This window comes from Nilaparvata lugens, chromosome 2 (assembly GCF_014356525.2).
Source record: "Nilaparvata lugens isolate BPH chromosome 2, ASM1435652v1, whole genome shotgun sequence".
Classification (NCBI taxonomy): Eukaryota; Metazoa; Arthropoda; class Insecta; order Hemiptera; family Delphacidae; genus Nilaparvata; species Nilaparvata lugens.
Window position 1 is genome coordinate 41958618 of NC_052505.1, and position 27083 is coordinate 41985700.

Below are 27083 nucleotides of genomic sequence, written 5' to 3' on the forward strand. Positions count from 1 at the left end.
AACAACGTATTAAAGACTCGCCAATATGGAAATCTGGGATCAAGTTGAGTAGTCGAGCGGGCGGCTCTAAGCCCAAACCCGACTGTGATGATCTATTGATGGAGGCGCACCCTTGATGCGATAGGCACGGATAGGTGGAGCATGAATAGAGCAATAGTTTTGAGCTTGCATTAACGCCTTGCCTCCCTTTCCTATATATGTGTGTATAAGGGAGAGCACTTAATAGGATGCCAAGCAAGGCCTAATTAAACATACTCTTGACAAAGGATGGGCTCCAGTAAGATTCTCATTCAGAGAAACTCGTGACTTGTTTATTGAACCTTCCAGTGAATAGAGATTGCAAACACGAGATAAAACAACGTACAAGGAGCTATAGTTGGAAAGTAATAAGAATTAGATTCTGATGAAATGAATCAATTACAAAGACCAGTGTCTCTTCCATCGTCCTATAAGATTCTCATTCCCTTTTGATTTTTTCAATATTATTCCAGGGGGCTCTTGTACTTTCTAACACACCCACGCTCCAATAGTTTCAGTTCTTGAATGGAACAACGATTCTCTCCTCAATGAAGTGATTCATCTGCAAAGGCTTTAAAGCTGCATTTTTAATGAGTATGATAGTGATTTACTAACCTTTCTGCTGTTGATAAATGGTTGATAAATCATATTTATATTGGTATTATCATGTTGTTAGATCCGAGAAAATACTTCATTGGCTAAATCATTCAGCTACGCTATAGCTATGGGAATGTATTCAAGTAAATTTCCTGTAATCTACTCACTTTTTTGGAGGTATAAGGAATAAGACAAATGATATGTGATGCTGGTTGAGAGTGATCAAATCCTATTCAATTATCATTGAGATTATTGTATATTGTATTATATCCTCCAAAGTTTGCTTTTGTAAAGCAACTATTAAGAACTAGAATGCTTTTGTTGACTTCTGCTATCTGTTGCTAGACAACCATTCAACCTTTTCAAATAGTTCTCAAATGTAGAATCATGTGGTTGTAGGAAATTTCAAATCGTCCTTTTTTTCAAAGCTCATTTTTTTAAAGAAAAGTGATGGAAATTGAGACATGTAGAAAGCCGATCTTCCTTATCACAGTCAGTCCAGAGTAAGGAAAATCTATGTGGAAGTGAGAACTTTTCACTCCGCTCAAGGGAATTTCTAGAAACATTCTGAATACTGAAGTGGGTGAGAGGTGTCACAGAGGACTTGAAGTGCGTTAGGCGTGAATAGTATCATAGAATTGAATCTCACTGGGAAAACATTCCTTGAATCGTCTAGGAGTTCTTCTTTCTCGAGTTATGAATGAGTGACAGTATGTTATACCATGACAAAAAATTATATTTGTTACGTAATTGATTCAATTTGACACGGCATGAGCTACGAGATAAATGAGTATGCTATCGTAGGAGATTTCAGGGGTGGAAAATTTTGTATAACGAAATGCTATTCACTGGGAGCCAGTAATTCGGTTCGTTATCGTAGCTACTGAGTTCCGGCCACCTAATATATATCTCGATTTCAAAACTGCACCTTCCATCCACTCCAGCTTTTATAATGCCTATCTGATGGCTGCTTCTGTTGCGATGTTATCTCGTATAATATGAGTCAGGGTTCTGACTAATGCTGAAGTAGCTTTCAACTTTGAAGCTCCAATTTGAGCCCCAAGTTGATCGAGTAATTCTCTTTGTGATGGGTTTGTGTGCACTAATTTCTATCCTCTTTTGAAAAGGAATTTATCAGCTGATCATATTTCAGGAAACAGAACAGCGCTTTGTTGGAATCTGGATCAAATCACAGTGAATATTAATTTCTGGCCACATTGCATCGATCATGTGCACCCTCGTTCACTCAGGTAAGTTAATAAATACCGACACTCTACATATTGTACACTTAGACTGTTAGTGAGTTGGTGTTGGACAGTACTGTGCATTTCAATAATGTGTGAACATGATGAGTTCTCATGAGTTCAACAGAAAACAGATGCAATTATGGAAATACCACATAATTAAATATGTCATCTAATTGGTATGCCTGGAAATTGTTATCCATTTGATTTTTTTCAAAAAAATGACAGTTAACTACAGTAAATTTTCAATGCTCCATTTTTCTCAATTCATCATATTTTAATAATTTGATTGTATGGTATGAGATGATGTAGTATTTCTCCATAATTGAAAGAATATGACTTTGATATTGTCAATACCACTTTTATTTATTCGAATAAATAAAAGTGGTATTGACAATATCAAAGTCTTACTCTCCCAATTAATTATCATCGAACTAAATGTCCCGACTCTGAGACAGACCTACATTTAAAGAGTAATTCGTAACATAAACAAACATAGAAATCAGTTAAAAATTCATACATACGAGCAAACAGTACAAATACATTTAACATACATCTTATAAAGCTTACTATATGCAGACATCAACTTCAATACTATTGCAATTATTTAATCAATAAAATACCACTAGATTTTGTTAACAGGAATATAACTGGGAATTTAAATAGAATTATACAGGAATGGATTGACAGGAACATCTACTTTAAATTAATCTAATGAATAAGAGTTTGAGATACATTCGTGTATGTCTAAATTTTAGGATGTTGAGGATATGATTTAATATTTTTGTTTTTGTTTTGTATTCTTTCTCTTCTTTATTACTATTGTGATTTTATTTTATATCATGTAATTACAATTGATTCACACCCGCACTCAGGATCTCCTTTGCAGGTTGTTATTAAACTTTATTGTCGATAATAATATAGTGTATGTAAATTATGTATCTATTTTGAAGAGACAATAAAGCAATTTCAATTTCAATTATCATATTTTATCACTTTCATGAAAAACTCTCATGTTCCTCAATTTAATATATTTGATCACTATAAATAACTATATGAAAAAGTAATCTGGTTTTTTTTTAAAACTAGTGTCCCTACTCTATTGATTGTTTAATTCTGACTTTCACTATTGTTATGGTTGAATCACAACTATACTCTTGAGATGCGTGTTCACTTGGATTCAAATTCAGATTCCAAATCATCGATCAAACTCATTTCGAATTTCGAGAATTAGCTGTTCGTTTTTAATGCAATTCTGAAAGGATGTGAATGTAGCACAATAAGAGTCGAAATTGATATTCAAAACAATTTAAAGAGTGGAGGACAATATGACAATATCACTAGGTCATATAATACAGTAAAGATCAATCAAAAACAAAGATTATAATAGAATTCAGAAAAATAACAATACAAATGCGTACCAGTGAAAATTCTATATTCGAAGAAGGGTTTACTATCAATTGTGGTCAACAGTTGAGTCGGAGCGCTTTAATAGGAACGATATCGCTTTGGCTTCAGATTAGTTAGTGATAACGATCTGTTCCATTCTACAGAAGAAGTTCCTGCTTAAAAATGGTGGTCAACTGTTCCGTTTGTGGGTTTAGTTTCGCGAGGAGAAAAATCATATTATTAAGTGTGCGGAGTATGGAGGATAATTTCATGTCGAGTGCTGCAGAATTGGAAATGTTGATAATTTACGTAAAATGGGAAGCCAGAAAAACAAATGGAAGTTTGAAAAGCAAGTCTACGGATGATGATAGTGATACAGTGTTACTGGTACAGATCTTGAAATTTCCATTCTCAGTGTCAAACTGGATAATAAGATCACGAGCTTAGGAAAGCCCATACACAATTCGTAATAAGTTAATTTATTTCGTGAAGTGGTAAGTGAGGTTAAAAAGGACTGCGCGATCATATAAACTCACTGTCAAACTGTACTGGATGGAAATACTACCATGAAAAGGCAAGTTCGCGCCTTGAATAACAGGAAAGACGCTAATAATTAATATTCCAGAGAAGATAATAAAATAATTATGAGAATGCCGTTTACTCAAGGTGAAAATATCTTTTCCATCCTGCTAAGACTGACTGAAAAAACTGAAAACTGAATTTAGGAAAAAAACTGAATTCAGGAAAAAACTGAATTTCCTGCAAAACTGAATCTAGGAAACAATCTTTGATAATTCGGAGATTTCTGCAACTCGTACACTAAATAATAATAAAAATGTTCGCTGCCCTCCAATCGTAGTTCTCGAGATTGAGTCGCCGTCGCTGGTTATATGCTGCCCATAAGCACAGAGGAGTGGACGTAAAGCTCATTCTGAACGCGTTCGGTGAGGCAAAAATTTCCATTGATGAGCAAAATTTGGAGGTAATGTTTGGAACACAATTTTAGACCTAGCAGCTTTGTTGAAACTAGTTTGGAGGTGAGCATATCAAAAATACCAACCTCTACATCATGTGCTGAAGGGATGAGGGTGGTTTGAAAGTTGCATTCTCCACTTATTACTTACATGCTTATATCTTGGAAACAATGTGTTCTATTAAGATAATCCAACTGCATAAAACTGAAGCTTAATAAATTTCCTACAAGTTTTGTTTGGTAGAGTTTTTCGATAAATCTGATACTTTTCGAGATATTTATGTTCTAAAGTGTTGCATTTTCGAAAACCCAGTTTTTATTCCATTTTTTCGCTCTTTCAAGTCTTATAACTCTTCAAAAATTGATAAAACAAAAATGTGCTCATTACGATATTGTAGAGCATTAAATTATCTTTCATTTCATGTATAATTGGTCTAATTCAGGCGTTCCTATATGACTGTTGCAGCAGTTCTAGTTTTGAGTGTAAAACCTCAAGATTTGCAACAAGTGACTTTTTTCGAATATTACACTATTCTGTCATCATAAATTGGCAGCGTGCTTCGGTATAAACATTCATATCGATCACCTATTGGAACGTCTGCGGAACTAAATACAGGGGGTGTTTCTAAACTTCCTACAAAAAAAAATCTGGTGTGGCACACTCACACAACTTTCCTTACGAAAATTGATTACGGTACCTGACGCTAGTGTTCCCGCGCATCTAAAGTCTACTAATTCAAAGATCTGAGCCAGGTGGTGACAGGACAATAACGCTGGAGACAAACGATGTCTGCTATCTCTTCATAGTGAATGATTTCATAGAATCAACTGTTGCCAACACTTTGAAATTGAAATAATCACATTTTATCGAATTTCGAGCTTATTTTCAATTTTAGGTAAAAATGTTACTGAACATTAATTGTAGAGATTTTTATGCTGAATCTTATACACGTAAGATTTTATGTTTAAATTGTATCTGAAGCCTGATAATTGGAAATCTAAAATCAAACTTTGCATAGATTAAGCGGAGCTCCTGGAATTTTTACAGATATAGGACTTGTGAAAGTTGATGGAGCTTATCAATGACTATTTTAGGTATAAATTTGATCAAAATCGTTGTAGCCGTTTTCGAGAAAATCGCGAAAACCACTGTTTTTGACGACATTTCCGCCATTTTAGCCGCCATCTTGAATTGCATTTGATCGAGAATGTTCGTGTCGGATCCTTATAGTGTAAGGACCTTAAGCTCCAAATTTCAAGTCGTTCCGTTAATTGAGAGATGAGATATCGTGTACACAGACGCACATACACTCATATATACACACACACACACACACACACACACACACACACACACACACAACACACACACACACACACACACACACTTTTAGACTCAGGGGACCTTGAAACGTATAGGACACATGAAATTAGGGTACCTTAAATTTTTTTGGAAAGCAATAGTTTCCTTACCTATGGTTATAGGGCAAGGAAAGTAAAAAGAGCAAGTGAATAAACAAAATTACTTATAAACAATGAAACTATAATTGTCAATCTCTAAAGGTGCGTACAGATGAGAAATTCACTTTCAATCAGCTGATTATATCTGTATTTTTACAGAAACGGTAAGATACAGATATAAAAAGCTTCCTTATACGTCCTAGGTGCTCACTAAGAAATACACACACACATACAGACCAATACCCAAAAACCACTTTTTTGGACTCAGGGGACCTTGAAACGTATAGAAATTTAGAAATTGGTGAACCTTAATTCTTTTCGGAAAGCAATACTTTCCTTACCTATGGTAATAGGGCAAGGAAAGTAAAAAGACACTCAAAACTAAAACTGATGTATGCAACAGTTGTATGGGAATGCGTTAAATGGGTGGATTATACATGAAATGGAAGATAATTCAATGCTTTACAAGCTCGTAATTAGCACATTCTTGTCGCATCAATTGTTGAGAAGTTATAAGACTTGAAAGAGCTAAAAAATGGAAGAAAAGCAGGTTTTTCGAAAATGCATCACTTTAGAACATAAATATCTCGAAAAGTATCAGATTTATCGGAAAACTTTATAAAACAAAACTTGTTGGAAATTTATTTAGCTTCATTTTAATGCAGTTAGATATGTCAATAGAACACATTGTTTCCAAGATATAAGCATGTAAGTGATAAGTGGAAAATGCAACTTTCAAACCACTCTCATCCCTTCAACACATGATGTAGGGGTTGGAATTTTTTATATGCTCACCTCAAAACTAGTTCCAACAAAGCTGCAGGGTCAAAAATTGTGTTCCAAACATTCCCTCCAAATTTCATTGTCAATTGATCTATTGTTGCTGAACAGAAAATTTCACTCTCAACACTAAAACTGCTGCATCGGTCGTAGGGAAATGCGTAAATATTGAAAATATACAAATTGAAGATAATTTGATGCTTCATTAGCTCATAATCAGCACGGATTTCCTCATTATTCGTTCAAAAATTATAAGGCCGAAAAGATGAAGAAATTGGAGGCAGAAGTGTTTTTAAAAAAAGTGTCTGACCTTCAAGAGCGGATATCTCAGAAACTATGAGAGATATGGGGAAAATGTAAAGAACAAGACTTGTTGGTAATTTTGTAAACTTAAATTTTTCACAGAATACGAATGTTCATAAGATGCATATTTCCTGAGATATAAACGAAAAATGAAAAAATTGTACTTTCAAATCACCCCCACCCCTTTAGCACAGTGGGTAGGGGTGAGGTCTTTTGATATGTTAATCCTCTCACTATCCTTAAAAGAGCTGTGGAATGAATATTGTGTTCCAAACTTTTCCCTCTATACCTTTATTTGAACATTCGTTGTCTGGACTAAAAGCTCAATATTTTTTTCTTTACCAAAAATAATTGGACAATAGGTTTCATTGGGAATCCTATTTGAATTTAAAGAACCCTTTGTAATTCAATTTTGTCCAATCGCATCTATAATTTCAAGATGATTCTGTCTGTCCGTTTTATATCATCGTAAGCTTGAAATTATACTTTACTAGCAGGGCATCCGTGCTTCGCTACGGGAATTAAAAGATAAACTTATTTTTGTGAAACATTCATAATCTAAATCCTACAAAAATTGTTATAATCGTTTTTGAGATCACGCCACAACTTGGCATGAAAATAATTGAGTCAAATCATTCGAATAATTAATTAATGTGTTGGAAGTGTTTTGTAGAAGAGTATTCTAATTGCAGCGAATTTTGTAGAATATTGGGCGGGGCTTAAGAGTCGACCTCGACTTTATTCATTGGTAATTAATATATCCCGTTGACAGTTATCAAATTAGCATGTTCATGATCATTAGAATGTTCGTGATCATGTTATTTTTGTTTTTGCTTGATGCAATTGAACATTAAATTCAAATTAAGTTGATTCGGAATTTGATGACTGGTAGCCTATCCATGGATCTCTTGCTTATTCTGAATTATTGGCATAGCTTGTCGCTTACTACTCGTTTCACTTATCCAAAAGTGTAAAAGCAGCCAATCCACTGATACATTCTTCCCTGGAAGTCCATTTATATATGAAAGTTCATTCATAATAGTTAGTATAACATAATTGTGGCTGATTTATAATGTCCTAAACTTTACTATAATAAATATTAAAGTGAGATCATTTTAATGTGAATTTGCATAAATCTGAATGGAGTGTATTCAATCACTTCAATTATTGACTACCATTATATGATTTCTTTCTTTGATCTTAGCTCAAAACCGAAAGCTTAAGGATGAAAAATTGGATGTAAACTAACATGTAACTCAATCCAATTTCTATCTAATTTGACAACTTTAGTATTCACTTGTGATCCATCAATATCAATAGGTTTGTCTTGTGCCATGCAATGACATCATGAAAGGAAATAGGACCAGCTGATGGAATATTATGTATTTTCTCGATTTAGTTTTTAGCTGATTTTGAAACATTGAAATATCAGGCCTAGTAGCACAAAAGCCTGTTCAATCAGGATTAAATTTCATGATAATTGATCAGAGCAGGGTTTGTTTTTAATAGAAGGCTTCTCTGATTGGTTCTCGTGGTATTCAGTCTGGATTATGAATTAACAGACAGTGCAACTGGCTCTCTCAAGGCTATGGCTGCGTACAAACATGAAGCAACATAGGAACCAATACAATAGAAGCTGAAGAAATTAGTCGCATTTTTAACCTCACAATGAACATCACATTTAACTACCATATGTTTGGAGAGTCCGATTTCAAACTTCTTTCACTATCATCCGGTCACATTCTGAATCTATTCTTCCAGATGTTCCATGAATCCATCCGATGTTCCATTGTTTTAAAATTAGGTCGCCAAAATTGGTAACTCAACTATAGCTCTTATAATCTTTTTCATTTGCTCACACTCTCTTACGTTTTCAACAGACTATGGAAAACTTTTTTTCTGATCAGCTGCTACTTGAGGGACCAATAATCCTTTCTTAAAGAACTTGTGCGAATTTCCCAGAGTTGAGACCTGTTCAAAAATAATGTTTTTTGCCGCAAATCCACAATATTCTTGATTTAATCAAAATCATTAGATCCGTCCGACATACATACATACATATCCACAAACACACATATTATTGAAACATAAATTGCTTTCCTAGTATAATTATTATTGACTTCAATGATAATGATTTCATCCAAGGAGAGCTTATTTCACATAATAATAATAGCTGGCATCAAAAGCAAAAATGATTGAAATTGAAACAGTAGCGATCATCAACAATATTATCTTCATCTGATCTGAAGTAACCAGATTAAAGTAAGATCCACATCAATTTGTCAGAATTGTTTGAATGAGGAGCATTGATACTAATTATGAGAAATACTGACAGTCAACGAACTGTTATGCGTATTCTCCAATATTTTTATCGAAAGCTACCTTCTATTTTCTTTGATAAAACAATCAATGTTTCAGAATAATTCATTCAAGGAAAATGCGCCTTACTTCTATGGAAGATATTTTCACATTGGGAAAAGCAACAACAGATATTTGGCTGTTTCGATAAATAACCCCTTTCTTTCGCCCAAGTTGAATTTTGGCTGAATTTCTTCATTCTATGCAAACAGATTCCACAATGGACACTTCTGAAATTTTAAAAATATCCTCCATATATCATAATGGACTATTGAAATTTCATCGAAATTGTTTAAGTAGTTTTCGCGATCTGTCGTGTATATCCGACAAAATTAGTCTTGATAGAATAGGATCAATTAATAGAAGCAACTCCTGTCAAAAAAAGTTTGTTTTATGAAAAATAAAAATTATCTATACTCCCATAGGAATAGCTCTAATAGAAGAAGCAGTGCCCAATCAATTTGTTCTCGATAAATGCATTCTAATTATTAGTTCTTCAACTTGGTGCCTTCCTAATGAAGTCATCTCAACTTAATGCCAACCTGATAAAATTATTAATTTAGTTGCCAGTTAACAACTGTTTCGAAGAGGTACTCTCTCTAGATTATAGTTCTATAGTAACTTATGATATGGACATTTCAAATTTAATCGAGAGATTAGGAGAAGAAGAATATACATGCTAAAATACGAACTTTAAACCCTTGAAAACCACCCTAGAGTTGAGATATCGCCAAAATATTTCTTAGTGAGCACCTAGGACATATAAGGAAGCTTTTTATATCTGTATCTTACCGTTTCTGTTAAAATACAGATATAATCAGCTGATTGAAAATGAATTTCTCATCTGTACGCACCTTTAGAGATTGACAATTATAATTTCATTGTTTATAAGTAATTTTGTTCATTCACTTGCTCTTTTTACTTTCCTCGCCCCGTAACCATAGGTGAGGAAACTATTGCTTTCAAAAAAATTTAAGGTACCCTAATTTCATGTGTCCTATACGTTTCAAGGTCCCCTGAGTCCAAAAGTGTGTGTGTGTGTGTGGTGTGTGTGTGTGTGCATGTGTGTGTGTGTGTGTGTGTGTGTGTGTGTGTGTGTGTGTGTGTGTGTGTGTGTGTGTGTGTGTGTGTGTGTGTGTATGGGGCTTATAGAAAAATGAGCAAGGATAGTTGTGTGAGTGCACCACACTAGATTTTTCGTGTATTTATCATATTTTTGTGTGAGTAAACTAAATCTTTCAATGGATGCACTCCTAGAATTATTGATATTATCTGTTTCCTTGAAGATACAGAAACGTATGAGAGTTTTGAAATTAACTTTAAAAACAATTTTTTATCTGGTAAATTGTTCTGTGCATGCTTATATACATTATACAGTACGTATGTGATTATGTATGAGAAGTCTGATGAGTATTAACAGTATTAGAGAAGGTTTATAGGTGCACGAGGTTAACTGTTCATAGAACTACAATTGAATAGTAATTATTGAAACGGGGTCCATTCAATTGATTCATTATAGGCAGGCTGTATCAGTATTTCCAATGCATAAGTCACATCAAAACTGTTGAACAGAGGAAGACTAAAGCTATTAAAATAATTCTTCAACTATAAAAAGCAATTTTCTATTGGTAGTGTTTTTCTCATGGTGTGTTTTGAATAGTGAGATACTCGACAGTCTTACTTCAGGAGCGATCTCATTTAATTAGAGTTAAATTATTGAGTTATAGGCTAGATTATCCAGTTCCTATATGAGTACTTGAATTTTGATGAGAATCAATTCTGATATTCACTCTGCATTAGTAGGGTAATCATGAATGTCACCATTTAAACTATATTTATTCGCAATCATCATTTTGACTATATGATTAATTGGATATACAGAGAAAAGCCACTAAACTTTGAATCTCCCTCGTTCAATTATACAGCTGAAACATGAACTATCATGAATTTAGAAAAATTTGGCGAGAAAGTAGAAACTGGAAATGTTTCTATGAGAAACAATCTTACATGATTGCATAATTAAACTTGAAAAACAGGTTAAATAAGCCAAAATTGATGAGACAGTTCTTTTTTACGAGACTTGGAGTGAGATTGCCGCCATCGCAATTTCCGCAGCTTTCCATAGACATCTCACTGTCCGCTGAAGCCCCTAATTAGAGTTTACTGCTGATTCCCGGGAACACTCTCTCTAGAATCACAACAGAGAGAATTTTTTAAACAACAATCTACTATTCTTTCCCTCCACTGTCTTATGCCACGAGCAGTGAGGATAGAAGGTAACATTCTATACTGAGGATATAGAATGATATACATTCTATTCATTCTATATTGTATATTACTATTCATTCTTCATTGTATATTCTATATTGATATTTATTCTATTCTGTATATAAATGATATACATTCTATTCTGAGGATAGAATGTTAGATTCTATACTCTTTACCACGAGCGGTACGTTTGACATTTTTTCCTTGTTATTTCAATCTACCATCTAGGCAATGAAGAAATAGAGGCTGTGTAATTAATTTAGCATCAGACATGAATATCGAAATCGAGCTTTGTTGTGGAAACAGACTATTGTGTTAATTAATTAATACATGCTAAAACTCAACATACACTACAGATGAATTATTACTAAACGCTGCTACAATATTATCCTTCCTACATTATTAAACGAGCAATCTCTATTTAGATGTTTATATATTATATATATATATATATATATATAATATATATATATATATATATATATATATGTGTGTGTGTGTGTGTGTGGTGTGTGTGTGTGACCGGATCTCGAAAACTGCTCTAACGATTCTCACGAAATTTGGAACATAGAAGGTTTATGGTATAAAAATTCGATTGCACTAGTCTCATCTCATCCCTAAGAAAACTCGCTGAACGACATTAAAAGGATAACTATTCATTCTTTGGAAAAAAGCTGAGATTTTCGTCGTTTTTGAATATGAAAATGAGTGAGCGAGTGCATCTGTGAAAAATCAAAATATCTCATCCCCGAAATTCACAAGCTGACGTATAGCCAAACTGTAGAATATAAACACGATCTGAACGATGAAGAAACCTTGAGGTTTTGAAAGGTGAAATTAATAAAAAAAAAAATAATATTTCCATGTATAAAAATTAATGAATGTTTGTATGTTTGTGTGTTAGTTTGTTTGTTCCCTATATACTCGAAAACTTCTTGACAGAATGGAATTAAACTTTGGGAATATGTTAAATGAATATTGGGAATGGTTTCTGACCAGAAATTTTGATAGGCGGGCTTATAATAATTATATATTAATCCATTTACAGACCTATGCTTCCGAAATGGTCGGCCGAGCGGCTAACATAGAACGGGAAGATCATCATGATTCAAGATCAATATCGGGGATCGAGCTTCGCTCTGGAGTACAAAAGCATGAAACATTTATTTCGAAAGAAGAAATTATAATAACATTCATACAGAAATGTTCTATGTAATCACAGTAAACCCCAGAGGAATGCAAAAATTTCCCTCACAAAGGCCCAGTTGCACAAAAGCCGGTTGAATTTTAATCCTGATTAACTTCACGTGAACCAAATCAGAGAAGACCATTTCAAAACATGGATCCACTGGAATTAATCAGGATTTAAAAAATCCGGCTTTCTTGCAACCGGTACTAAGTACCTGATTGAATGATTACAAAAGTACAACAGCTGAGTCATAATTTCGTCACAGTCCCACACACATAAACTCGCTCACTCAGTCCCATCACCAATAGACGACGAAATAATTATTATCAGCTGTTTTCCCAAGGATGAATGATAATTAACTTTTTAATGTCCTTCAGCGAGTTTTCTCAGGGATGAGACCTAGTGCAATCAAATCTTTATATTATAAACATACCATACTATGAATTTCGTGAGAATCGTTAGAGCCGTTTTCGAGATCCGGTGAAATACAAACATATGAATATCTAAACATCCAAACATTCATATAAATAAAAATCTGGTGTGGCGCACTCACACAACTTTCCTTGCCGTTATGAAAATTGTTCACCTGATGCTATTGTAAACGCTCATCTCAAGTCAAAGATCTGAGCCAGCTGGTGACAGTTCAATAACGCTGGATACACACAAGATCTGCTATCTCATCATAGTGAATGATTTAATAGAATCAACAGTTGCCAATTGAATACTTACATTTTCTCAAATTTCAAGCTTATTTTCAATTTAAGATGAAAATGTTACTGGACATTAATTGAAGAGATTTCCATGCTCAATTTTTCCCACTCGAAATTTTTCTTTTAAATTATATCTGAGACCTGATAATTGGGAATCTAAAATCGAACTTTGCATAGATGGGGCGGAGCTCCTGAAATTTTTACAGATATATGGGACTTGTGGCAGTTGATATAGCTTATCAATGACTATTCAAGGTATAAATTTGATCAAATGGTTGGAGCCATTTTAAAGAAAATCGCGAAAAACTCTGTTTTTGACAACATTTTCGCCATTTTAGCCGCCATCTTGAATCGCATTCGATCGAAATTGTTTGTGTCGGATCCTTATAGTGTAAGGACCTTAAGTTCCAAATTTCAAGTCATTCCGTTGATTGGGAGATGAGATATCGTGTACACAGACGCTCATACACTCACACACACACACACACACCACACACACACACACACACACACACACACACACACACACACACACACACACACACACACACACACACACACACACACACACACACACACACACACACACACACACACACAAAAAAAAAGCACACACATATAAAAAGCTTCCTTATACGTCCTAGGTGCTCACTAAGAAATACACACACACATACAGACCAATACTCAAAAACCACTTTTTCGGACTCAGGGGACCTTAAAACTTATAAAATTTAGAAATTGGGGTACCTTAATTTTTTCGGAAAGCAATACTTTCCTTACCTATGGTAATAGGGCAAGGAAAGTGAAACTTGAGCCTCAAATTTTGATGTTCAATAACTTTTTCACGTGTGCATCGATTTTTTTTAGTTGAATCGGTTTTTTTAAAAGGGCGTAAGTCATCATTTTTACGAAATTGACTTTATTGCATTTCAATAATGTTTATAGATAGGGCTACCGATTTCTTTTAAAAAGGCGTTCTGATTATCATTCTCTGAGCCATGGGAAAATATAGAATATTCTGATTTCATTTGAAAGGGCGTATGTCAACTGCTGGTTTCATTTTAAAGGGCGTGTGTCAGCTGGAAGCTTAGTGAACAGCTGTTTGACTACATGACTTACGCCCGTTTAAAAAAAACATACATTCTGGCCTAACCTCAATCTTACTGTAACGATTTGGCAAATTGAAGACAGCGTTAATTTTCTTTCACAATTTTCACAGTAGGCTACTAGTTCTAGGTAAAGTTTGTATTTTATTATGGATGAAAAGGTTACTGGAAGCCCCCGAAAGAAGCAGGGACGAAATCCTTCATCTTATACAGTAAATATAGTGAAAAAAGCCCGGTTGCAAGGACATGCATATGTCAATCATGCTGGACAAGAAGTTCCATCTAAAAACCCGGAATTCCAATGCAGGTAAGAACAAGTTAATAAATCTGTTTCTTTCTTTACATCTCCTGTCGTGATAATAATTCCTAATTATTACATTGAAAGATCGACTTTATTTACATTGAAATACTTGGGCTATTTATTACATTGAGATACTTTATTTGTATTTCCTTACATACGTAACTAAAATCAGTATAAGTAGTAAACTGAAAGCATTGTTTTTTGTTTGTTGTAGCTGCTTGAAAAAATGCCTTCAAAATATTATTGGAAATGTCGACTGTATGGATATATTTACAAGATTCTACAACATCCAAACCAAGAACGAGCAAGACTTGTATCTACAAGGTCTCATTGATGCCATAGATGTTCAACAACGGCGACCAAGTGTAAAAGATGATGTTTCCCACAAAGGACAAAAAAGTGCTTCATTCAAATATCACGTAATAATTGGTGCAATTCAAAAAGAGGTATGTTTCAAAGGCTTTCTTTCTGTTTTTTCTGTTAGTGAGAAAAGAATTCGAAGGATCCGTGAGCTTAAACTCCTTGGAAAAACTCCTGAGGACAAAAGGGGCAGAAGTGTCAGCCATACATTGTCTTCTGAAGTTCATCATGCTGTGATTGAACACATAAAATCTTTTCCTTTGAAAGAGTCTCACTACTGTGGTAAAAAGACCTATTACCTGAGTGCTGATCTCACCCTGAAAAGAATGTGGAGCCTTTTCACAGAAGAGCATGCTCATTTGAAAGTGAGTTTTACTACTTACTGGAGAATTTTCCGTGATAACTTCAATTATAAATTTGGACGTCCTCAAGTTGATGCATGCTGTCTATGTGAAGAATTGAAAGTTAAGATTAAATCCCCTCACCTCAATGAGATAGCCAAGAGAACAGCTGTGGCTGAACTCTTAGTACACAAGAGAAAGGCTAAGAAATTTTATGCTGCATTGAAACATGAAAATTCGGAGGATGGTCAAAAGGAGACTAATGTGTTGTCACTTGCGTTTGATTACATGAAGACCATTAACCTGCCAAAGGTGCCAGTACAAGAGTTGTATTATTCTAGACAGCTCTCTGTAAATTTATTTGGTATCCATAATATCAGAACCAATAAAACATCTATTTTCCTCTATCATAAGGGGTTAGGGAAGAAAGGTCCAAACGAAATATGCTCATTTTTGTATGAATACCTGGAATCAGTACCAGAACACATCACTGAATTACGACTCTTCTGTGACAACTTCGGAGGGCAGAATAAGAATCAAACGCTTTCCCGATTTTGTCTTTACTTGACAGACTCTGGCCGTTTTGATAAAGTTGTACAGTATTTTCCTCAACGTGGACACAGCTTTCTACCTTGTGACAGGGATTTTGGAATAATTTCTAAAGCCCTTAAGAATCATGAACGGATATTCACTGTTCATAAGATTATCGAACACATATTAAAAAGTTCTACTATTCAAAACAAATTTACTGTACATGAAGTTAAGGCTGATGATGTATTAGATTTTAAGAAGTGGCAGAAGATTTACTATAAAGCATCATCCATTTCCAAAGAAACAATGGGTAAAAATGTGCGCAAAGAAGATAAGGTGTTTTTTCAAATTAGTACACTTTTCCATTTTGAATATAAAAGTGCAATGAAAGGATATGTGAGAGCATACCCAAATATCCAGGGACTATTCTCCCACAACTTTTATATGGGCAAAACTAGAGGTCCAGTTCTCCCACCAGCCGAACTTGCATGTCCAGCTGGGAAATGGCCCTTGAAGAAATGTAAGATAGACGACATAATCAAGCTGAGACCTTACATTCCTCATGAGTTTATAGATTTTTACGAAGAGATTTGTAGCTGGCCAACAACAGATGCCAACAGTGTACCTGACAGTGACATTTGATAAATAATGAATCAAAGACATTGAATAATCAAATAAATAAGTTTTACAGCAATTGTACACACAAATACATTTTAGTAATACATTTTAGTCAACAATTTGAATAAATATCAATTTTCAATACTCTTTTTGAACTATTTTTTTTACCTGAAACCCGATTTTTTTTAAAAGGGCGATATTCTATGATTTTATTTTGTTCATAGAATTGTAGCCAATATTCAAAATGTCATGAAACTCTGTAATATAATGTGATATAATAGTAATAATCGTAATCAATTGAAATTTGAAACATATTTGAAAAATTAATTGTATAAAAATGTTTCTCTCAATTTCTGGAAAATTCATAATTAGTGACATACGCCCTTTCAAAAAAAAAACCAATTCAGTTGTGTTCGTTATGTTTAGGACAAGGTTTGAGTTATGGCATATCAAATTTATAATCCGACTTCATGGCTTAATCCATATGGGAGAAGATTTGTGAGCTGGTCACACACAGAAATGAAAATCAGCTGTTAAAATCATTGCGTCATCAAACAGCCGTTGATAAATGCTGCTCCATAGCCCCCCATGAATTTTATTCTAAACACCCTGACTAAAAACAAAATGACTGTTCTATGTGTAACCATCTAGCAGTGCGGCATCAGGTTGAATGCATTGTTTGTTTCGAATAATTTATTGTTGAAAAGTTGGTATTTGAAGATATTACTGATGAAAATAATCAATTTTGTACCATTGATTTCTATCGGAATCCTCGATTCTCCAATTATAATTCCGACATTAGGGTTCATCGTCACTCACCAATTATTTAAAAAGTTTGTGAAGCAATTAATTTTCCAGCTATTTTCCAAGGTCACGAATAAGATTTTTCATAAGAGTTTTAAATCCCCTTCTTGTTTTGAGTAAGTGGAAGGAGTGAACGGGGGAGCACAGTCATGTGATTTATGCAAAAAGATAGCATAGCTTAAACTACACCTCGATTAATGATATGCGCGATCAACTATTAATTTGTCAGTTATGATTCTATCGTACACGCACATGGAAGAGTATGCTGAACTGATTATTTGGTCAATAGAAAATAATAGGATGGTCTGGATTTGAGAATATTGTTAGTATGGGCTATAGATTTTGAGGTGTGCATCCAGCTAAAGTTTGTCATGAGATGCATTAACTATTTGGCGGTACGAAGTTCGCCGGGCCAGCTAGTCTAAACATAAATAAACAGAAGTTGCTTGTTTAATAGTATAGGATGTTGTGATAATTGAGCAAAGTGAGGTCTAAGATTCAAGTCGACGTTTAGCATTTCTCTTAATGTTTAAATGTTAAAATGTTGAAATGTTTATATGTTTATAGTTTATATGTTTATATGTTATATGTTTTTATGTTATATGTTTATATGTTTATTGTTTATATGTTTATATGTTTATATGTTTATAGTTTATATGTTTTATGTTTATATGTTATATGTTATATGTTTATATGTTTATATGTTTATATGTTATATGTTTATATGTTTATATGTTTATATGTTTATATGTTATATGTTTATATTTTATATGTTTATATGTTTATATGTTTATATGTTTATATGTTTATATGTTTATATGTTATATGTTTATATGTTTATATGTTTATATGTTTATATTTTATATGTTTATATTTTATATGTTTATATGTTTATATGTTTTATGTTTATATGTTTATATGTTATATGTTTATATGTTTATATGTTTATATGTTTATATGTTTTATATGGTTATATGTTTATATGTTTTTATGTTATATGTTTATATGTTTATATGTTTCTATGTTTATATGTTTTATGTTTATATGTTTATTGTTTATATGTTTATATGTTATATGTTTATATGTTTATATGTTATATGTTATATGTTTATATGTTTATATGTTTCTATGTTTATATGTTTATATGTTTTATGTTTATATGTTTATATGTTATATGTTTATATGTTGCACTTTTACGGTGAAACACGGTAATAGATTTTCATGAAATTTGACAGGTATGTTCCTTTTCAAATTGCGCGTCGACGTATATACAAGGTTTTTGGAAATTTTGCATTTCAAGGATAATACAAAAGGAAAAAATCTGGTGTGGTTAACTCACACACCTTTCCTTGCTCATTGATCTATGAGCCTCATTCTCAAACGAGGATAATCTGGGGGAATAACATTATGCCAATTGGGGGCTAAATAATTATATTAAAACTATGATAGTATATACAATATCGTTTTCAGAGTACATTTTCCTTTGTTTGAATTATGAAAATTGAGGATTTTTTTAAAGTTGTCGAAACAGCTGTTCTACAAATAGAAAAAATGACGTGTGCTCTTTAGAATAAACTGCTCCACCCACCTACCTCAAGCACGAGAAGGAGGTTACAAAGTTTCCCAAACCCCACCCCATGACCCCCTCTTAGTTTCTCAGGGAGGAAACTCATGCTAGTTAATATAGCTGATATATAACTATACAGGGTATGAATTTGAAAAAAATCGGTCGAGTCATTTTTGAGAAAATCGTGAAAAACATGGTTTTTTAGTATATATCCGCAATTTTTCTCAAGAATATTACGGAGCTCCTGCAATTTTCCCAGAAATGAGACTCATGTCTCATTGAGATTATAAATAGCTATCTAGGGTATAAATTTGAATAGAATTGTTGATACCGTTTTCAAGAAAACCGTGAAAAACATGGTTTTTTAGTCATTATCCACCATTTTTCCGCCATTTTGAATTGAATTTCTTATTGTCGGATCCTCATGGTATAAGGACCTCAAGTTTTAAATTTCAAGTCAATCGGTTAATGGGGAATTGAGTTATTATGTACACTGTAACATTATTTTTGACGTCACATGTGCCCTGCTTGGCCGCAGTCGGTGGAGCAAAGATTTTTTAATAGATTTGATATTTTTTGTGACTCCTGAAAGGAAAATACAACCAGTTTCTTACCAGCTCTTCTAAGAGCTCAAACTATTCTCTGCTTTCGATGACTGCAAACGTCAGCCGCTTTAAAAGTTCACAGTTCTTATGACTGATTTGGTTTACTCCACAAATATAGATGTAGGAGAGGTAGATAGATATAAGGGCTCTGATTTTTGTACTAGACAATATGGTATCGTCACCAATGCCACCCGCCACCATTCGACAAAGTGATCTGCAATGTAAGATGATACCGAGTGGAATCAAAGGCGATACTCTATCAGAATACCTTATAAATTCTATTAATTTGTATTGATGCTGCAACTTAATACTATGACCCTCGAGTTCTTCCAAATCGGATGCGATGGTCCTGAATAATTTGAATAAATCTTGGGAACATATTATTTCCAAAGCTTTAATAATCAATGCTGTATATCGCCGATTCATCCAACTTATTCAGTGAAGAATACAGTTGGTTGATAATTCAGATAATAGGTCAATACTGATAATAAAATAGACTATAACAAGATTGGTCATGCATGGAGATAGGATAATGAATAAAGGGTATATACCATTCAACAAAAATAAAAAATATGATTACATGAAATATCAACAAGCACTAATGAAAAATAGAGCAACAAATATAAGAATAATATGAGAATATTGAAAAATATCACAGACAGTTCACTAAGGATTTACTTTGCTTATTAGCATCAATTAATACCATGTGCTTCTTTAATCAGCATATATACTCTCAAATTATTCAGCTCAGTTGTCAACTTGCTGTTGCTTGTCAAATAAAAGTTTTAAGTCTTATTTCCAATATTAAATATTGAAATATTATATCTCTCAGGGTTTGGGTTCGGCCTCTGGTGGAAATCAGATGAATCAATTTATCTCATGAGCATGAGCTTCATAAAACTTCTTATAAATTACTGATAAGAAAAGTTATATGAGTGAGCATATAATTATAATAAATCAATTATCAATAAATATTCCATCTTTGCATATTTGAATAGTTAATCTCATAGATAGTTCTTAAGAATATTCCTTCTACATTTTAAGACTTGTGTAAGTATTGATATTACTTTTAGTATTTAAATAACCCTTTGACGAGCTAGCTTCATTCAATTGTGATTTACTTGTAGCACTAAGGGCCCTCCTTGATAACTTTTTCAAATGAACTGATGTGTCAATTTTTCACAATTATGATGGCAATCCGGATTCGTTTCGATGTCCCAGGCCTTTCTGGTGGGCTGCTATTGTCTTCTTCAATAGGATTATTCAAATTTAATGACTCATCCCATACTACGACTCCACTGAATCTTATGAAATTCAATTTCTAATTATTCAAACAACTTTAGATTTTTAAACGTAAAATTATTTAAAAAGGGATCTAGTCTTGTGCTCTCTAAATTGGTGGATGTCCCTGGTGACCTCTGGCAAGCAAGTGGGCTTGGATCTTCCCTTATTCTTCTAGAACCACACTTCCGACTTCCCAATTTACATGAAATTTAAATATCCACTTTCATTGGTGGATTTAAAATACCCTGCTATGATGTAATTCAAAACTGTCAAATAGTCCAAACAACAATATCATATTACTACCTCAAAAATAACTTACGTAATGAACTGAGAGAAAGAAAACAATATTATTATTCAAAACTGTTTAGAGAAAGCCAGGGAAACATTAGAAAGACGTGGAAAACAATTGACGCGTTAATAGGATTGAAAAAAAATAAAGAACCACTAAAACTGATTTTTGATGAGCAGGGAAATAGCATACATGATAGTAATAAAATTTCTAATTCGTTTAATTCTTATTTTCTAAATGTTGTGAATAAAATGAATGATGAATTAGAACAAACCACATTGCAAACTAGGGAAGAGTCTGCTAGAATATCAAAAATAAGGTTTCCATACAATTCTCCAACAAATTCAATTTTTCTCCGCCCTACAAATCCGGAGGAAGTAGCAAGTACAATAAGAAAATTGAAAAATAAATCTTCGCCAGGTGTAGATGGGATAAGCACAAGCATGATTAAAAAAACTTACATGAATTATTTGAACAAATTAACCGATCTAATTAACCTAAGTATCGCCAAAGGAAAATTCCCAAGCATGTTCAAACACAGCGTAGTTATACCTATTCCTAAAAAGCCAAATTGTAAAAACATAGATCAGTTCCGCCCAATTTCACTTTTACCGGTTTTTTCCAAGATTTTAGAAAAAATATTCAAGATTAGACTTGAAAACTTTTATAAGAATAATAACTTTTTTAGTGATAACCAATATGGTTTCCGTGAAGGAAGAAGTACAGAAGCGGCAATTAAAAATCTCATTTCAAAAATAAATGACAGTTTTAGTGTTAATAATAAGTGTGCAGCTCTGTTTCTTGATATATCTAAAGCATATGATGCAATTGATAAAAACATGCTTCTAAAAAAACTTGATTTATCAGGAGTAAGAGGAATTGCCAATGATTGGTTAAGATGCTACCTATCTAATAGGAGTCAAAGGGTCAGAATTAACGATACGTTGAGTGAACCCGGGGACATTACCATAGGTATTCCTCAAGGATCAGTGTTATCAAGTACTTTATTCCTGGTCTTTATTAACGATTTGACGGATGGTGACTTACAGGGAAAGATTACATCTTTTGCAGACGATACAGTTATATTTTATTCGGCCAAAACAAATCAAGAACTTAAAAATAAATTAGAAATGGATCTTAAGCACCTTAGGTGGTGGTTTTGCGAAAATAAATTAACATCAACACAGACAAATCTAATATAATACAATTTAATCTTCAAAACACGGATCAGGAGTTAACTAGTATTTACTTCCATAAATTAGATTGTGCGCAACAGGTGAATAATTTATTGTGTAACTGTGAAACTATAAAACAAGCACGTACAGTTAAATATCTGGGCCTCATATTGGATAGTAGGCTCACTTGGTCAGATCATGTACAGAAGATAAAAAATGAGTTATTTGTATACATAAGGAAGTTCTATTACCTCAGACAGTTATGTCCAAAAGAAGTATTGTTACAATTATACCATGCAATTATTGGTTCTAGAATAAATTATGGAATAATATGCTATGGGAGTGCATACAATGTTCATATTAAACCTGTGATTACTGGTCAGAAACATATATTAAAAATAATTTGTAATAAACCTAAACAATATAGTTCAATGATGCTCTTCAGAGAACTGTCAATATTATCAGTGAGACATTCTTTTCTATCCAAAGCATTGCTAGATTTAGCTGAAAATAATTTCGATATTCAACAGATGAGAGAAAGAATAAACCTCAGGAATTCACAGGACATTAACCTCCCAAAACCAAGATTAGAACATTCCAGACGACACTTCAAATACATAGCTATAAAAATATTCAATTCACTTCCAGTAACAACAAGGAAAATAACGTCACGTCATTTATTTAGAAAAGAAATCAAGAAACTCATTTTACAACTAGACAACCCGAATGATTTTTTTACTAAATTAATATAGGTCTAAATTTAGTATAATTTACACATTACACGACATGTACACTGCAACAATCAAAGATCATTGAACTCACAAATCCCGTCCGGTATGCGTAAACAGTAAGACAGTATCAAATTTCAATCACTGTATCTTTCTTCAAAACGCATTCATTTATGGTATAATTACATCAGCACTTTGAAAAAAAAACGAAACGTTAACTATGAATAAAATTGAACTAAATATGAAAAAAAACAGCAACCACTCCGTACATAGTTTTAAGTTTTGTGTAAGTGTGTGTGTGTGTGTGTGTGGTGTGTGTGTGTGTGTGTGTGTGTGTGTGTGTGTGTGTGTGTGTGTGTGTGTGTGTGTGTGTGTGTGTTGTGTGTGTGTGTGTGTGTTTGTGCGCATGTGTGAATGTGTGTGCGTATGAATGTGTGCGCATATGTGAATGTGTGTGCGTATGAATGTGTGCAAGAATGATTATAAATATTGACATATTGATTTATTTCAATATAATACCATATTCAATTATTATGTTCTTCATGATATAATATTTAAATTTGTATATAAATATTTTATTATATATATTCAAGTGTCCCCACACAGGGTAGCCTATAGGGAACACATATTAGAAATTAGGAAACAATATTGTATTTGATTTTTGGAATGCATTTGATTGTATAATTATTTTTTTTTTGAATAAAGAATTTGAATTTTTTTTTTTTTGAATAAAGAATTTTGAATTTAAAGAGTGAATATTCTATTCCTAAATTCTTATTTTACATATGTGACATAAATCTATATGTTCTATAAAGCTTACAATTTCTTATTGTTTATATGAATAATAAGTGTATATTTAAAATTAATTTGCTTTTACCGCCGGTCAAATACTGCATTGTGATTGGTACTTCCTAAAATTACATCATGTATCCATGTGCTGAATAAAGTTACATCCCATTTCCTTCATCTTTTTGTTTTGTTTTCTATACCTCGTTCATGCTCGTTTGTTATAATAATATTTTTGTGTTTTCAAAAACTCTTTTTTGTTTACATTGATTTTGCATGCTTGTTTACTGAACCCTCTGATCATAGTCTAAGCGAATGCTATTTATATGCAACTAATTTGCCACAAGGTGTCTGGCTAATTCTCAAATTATATAGCTCGACCGATTTCTTAGGACGCCGACTAGTGAATACAAAAGAACCTAACCTCAAAATATTATATATTCTATAGTATTAAATGAATAGCAATAATACTTTTATTTTCATTTGGCTGTTCAAAATCATAGCCTTGAAAGCCGTTATTATCTAATCTAGACTGTTGACACCATATCTGGTGATAATAATACAGCTGCTTGCTCGAGACCTATCAATTTCCTTTCATTCCAAGATTTCGAGGAATATCCAAAATTATATTCTTACAACACACACAGACCAACACCCAAAAATCATGTTTTTGGACTCAGGGGACCTTGAAACGTATAGAAAACATGAAATTAGGGTACCTTGAATTTTTGTGGGAAGCAATACTTTCCTTACCTCTGGTAATAGGGCAAGAAAAGTGAAAAGGAGCCACCTTCATATGCCAATATTAGAATAAAAATCTGGTGTGGTACACTCACACAACTTTCCTTGCTCATATTTGAAACTACGATCAGACTTCTGTATATGTGTAGCCTATATATAATTGTTTTCAGAGTACTTTTTCCTTTGTGTAAACTGTGAAATTCGATGGTTTTTTCAGTCGTCATTCCTTAAAAGACGTCGAAACAGCTGTTCTACAGATGAAATAACTCGACTATGTGTTATTTTCATGAAATGCGCTACCTACCTACCTCATGCAAGAGAAGGAGGTTACTAAGTTTATTTCTCAAGGATGGGGTGGACCCCCCATCAGTTTCCCAGAAAGAAGACCCATGCCAGTTGATAGAGCTGATAAATAACTATACAGGGTATGAATTTGAAAAAAATCGTTAGAGCCGTTTTCGAGAAAACCAAGAATAACATGGATTTTTAGTCATTATCAACCATTTTTCTCAAGAATATTGCGGAGCTCCTGAAATTTTCTCAGAAATCAGTTTCATTTCAGTTGATAGGGCTTATAAATAGCTATCCATGGTATAAATTTGAAGAAAATCGTTAGAACCGTTTTCGAGAAAACCGTGAAAACCGCCATTTTGAATTCAATTTCATTGAATTTCTTATTGTCGGATCCTCATGGTATAAGGGCCTTGAGTTTGAAATTTCAAGTCGATCGGTTAATTAGGAGTTCACAGACATACACACATACACACACACACACACACACACACACACACACACACACACACACACACACACACACACACACACACACACAGACCAACACCCAAAAATCATGTTTTTGGACTCAGGGGACCTTGAAACGTATAGAAAACTTGAAATTAGGGTACCTTAATTTTTTTTGGAAAGCAGTACTTTTCTTACCTATGGTAATAGGACAAGGAAAGTAAAAATCAGACTATAAAATATTATTCATCATAAATCAGCTGTCGAGTTCATCATAAATCACATGCCATGACGCATGCAATTCAATATCTCAATGTAACTTGATGAAAAATCCGCAGCTGTGAAGACTATAAATTGCATGCCTCATTGAATGCAATTTTTATGCACTATCAGATAGGATGCAAAGAACTTATAACAGCTTGTTTGGCCGCCTAGATGTTTCCTGGTTTTCTTGCACTAAATTCCGGAAAGCGTCATTATGATAATAATTAAATCTTGTGTAAACATGACCTGATCGAATAAATAGTTGGTGTATCAGTGTGGATGTGCATATGGTTTGGGACGTCTTTCAGTTATTTATTCTATTGATAAAATTTTTGTTCATTGTTTGTTATTATATTCTTTGATTTTTATAAGTTTTGAATTCTCAATTTGTTTCATTTTCACTTTTTTCATAAGTATTTGGAATCTTCGTGATTTTCATTTTCGAATTAGGTGGTATTTTCATTGTTTGTATAATTTATTATTGCATAATTTCGTATTCTTTTTCTTTTTTCTTTTGTATCTGTACAATTTTTTTTGTTAAGGAGACATATTTGGTGTAACCCGATGTCTCCATTGTTAATAAATAAATAAATTAACTATCGATTGTGTGCAATAGCGCATGTAATTAATAACTAAAATAACATAGTATTGTCTCTCGAACTTTCTCTGCTTTGAACTCAGGCTGTCCTGTTGACAGTATGTCTTGAAAGATTTTAGCTTTTGATGTTATCATTTTTGATACACCAACCCCAACAGCGCTTAGCCGTTTTCACACCCATATCTCGCCGACACAACATACAGACAGGATTTACTTCGATGGACAGTATAAGATGAGGCTGTGGTTTATAACTGCGCGAGGTCTACTGTTTACAGAACTACTAGTATGATTCAGCATATGAACTTACCAGCTGTAATGAACACGTCACTCTGTGATAAAATTGTTCACTGGTATTTAAACGGTAGTTTTAAGCACATAGGAAGTCCGTATGTAATTAAAAATACTGATTGTCAGATAACAGTCCGGCTTCAATCAGCCTGTCAAAGTCAGAGTCGTGTTAAATTATTTTACCATAATTAAGAATCACCCTGTATATAAAAGCGAAATGGCACTCACTCACTGACTGAATGACTGACTCACTCACTCACTCACTCACTCACAGAACTATAAATCTACCGGACCAAAAACGTTCAAATTTGTTAGGTATGTTCAGTTGGCCCTTTAAAGGCGCACTAAGGGATCTTTTGGCGATATTTTAACTCTAAGGATGGTTTTTAAAGGTTTAAAGTTCTTCTTTCAGCATGTATATTCTTCTTATTCCAATATCTTAAACTGTTATAATTGGAATGTCCATACCATATGTTAATATAGAACTGTAATCTAGAGAGAGTACCTCTTCGAAACAGTTTGTTGTTCTGGTAACTAAAAGTTGGCATTAAGTTGAGTTGACTTTGTTAGGTTGGCACCAAGTTGAAGATTGAGATGCATTTATCCAGGACCTCCTAAATATCAATTTATCCAGTACCTCTTAAATACCTATTTAGGAGGTCCTGA

The 27083-nt window shown here is 33.3% G+C and overlaps 1 protein-coding gene across 5 annotated transcripts in view; it reads left to right on the forward strand.

Annotated features, from left to right (window-relative positions):
- LOC111051536 (sex peptide receptor) overlaps positions 1-27083 on the forward strand; it is a 343318-nt gene that overhangs the window by 89970 nt on the left and 226265 nt on the right. For 4 of the 5 annotated variants that reach the window (XM_039421249.1, XM_039421253.1, XM_039421250.1 and 1 more), the window contains exon 2: positions 1769-1865. The exons of the other annotated variant lie outside the window; for it this stretch is intronic. The gene's annotated coding sequence lies outside the window, so the exon portion shown is untranslated. The remainder of the gene's footprint in view (positions 1-1768; positions 1866-27083) is intronic. 5 annotated transcript variants of the gene reach the window in all.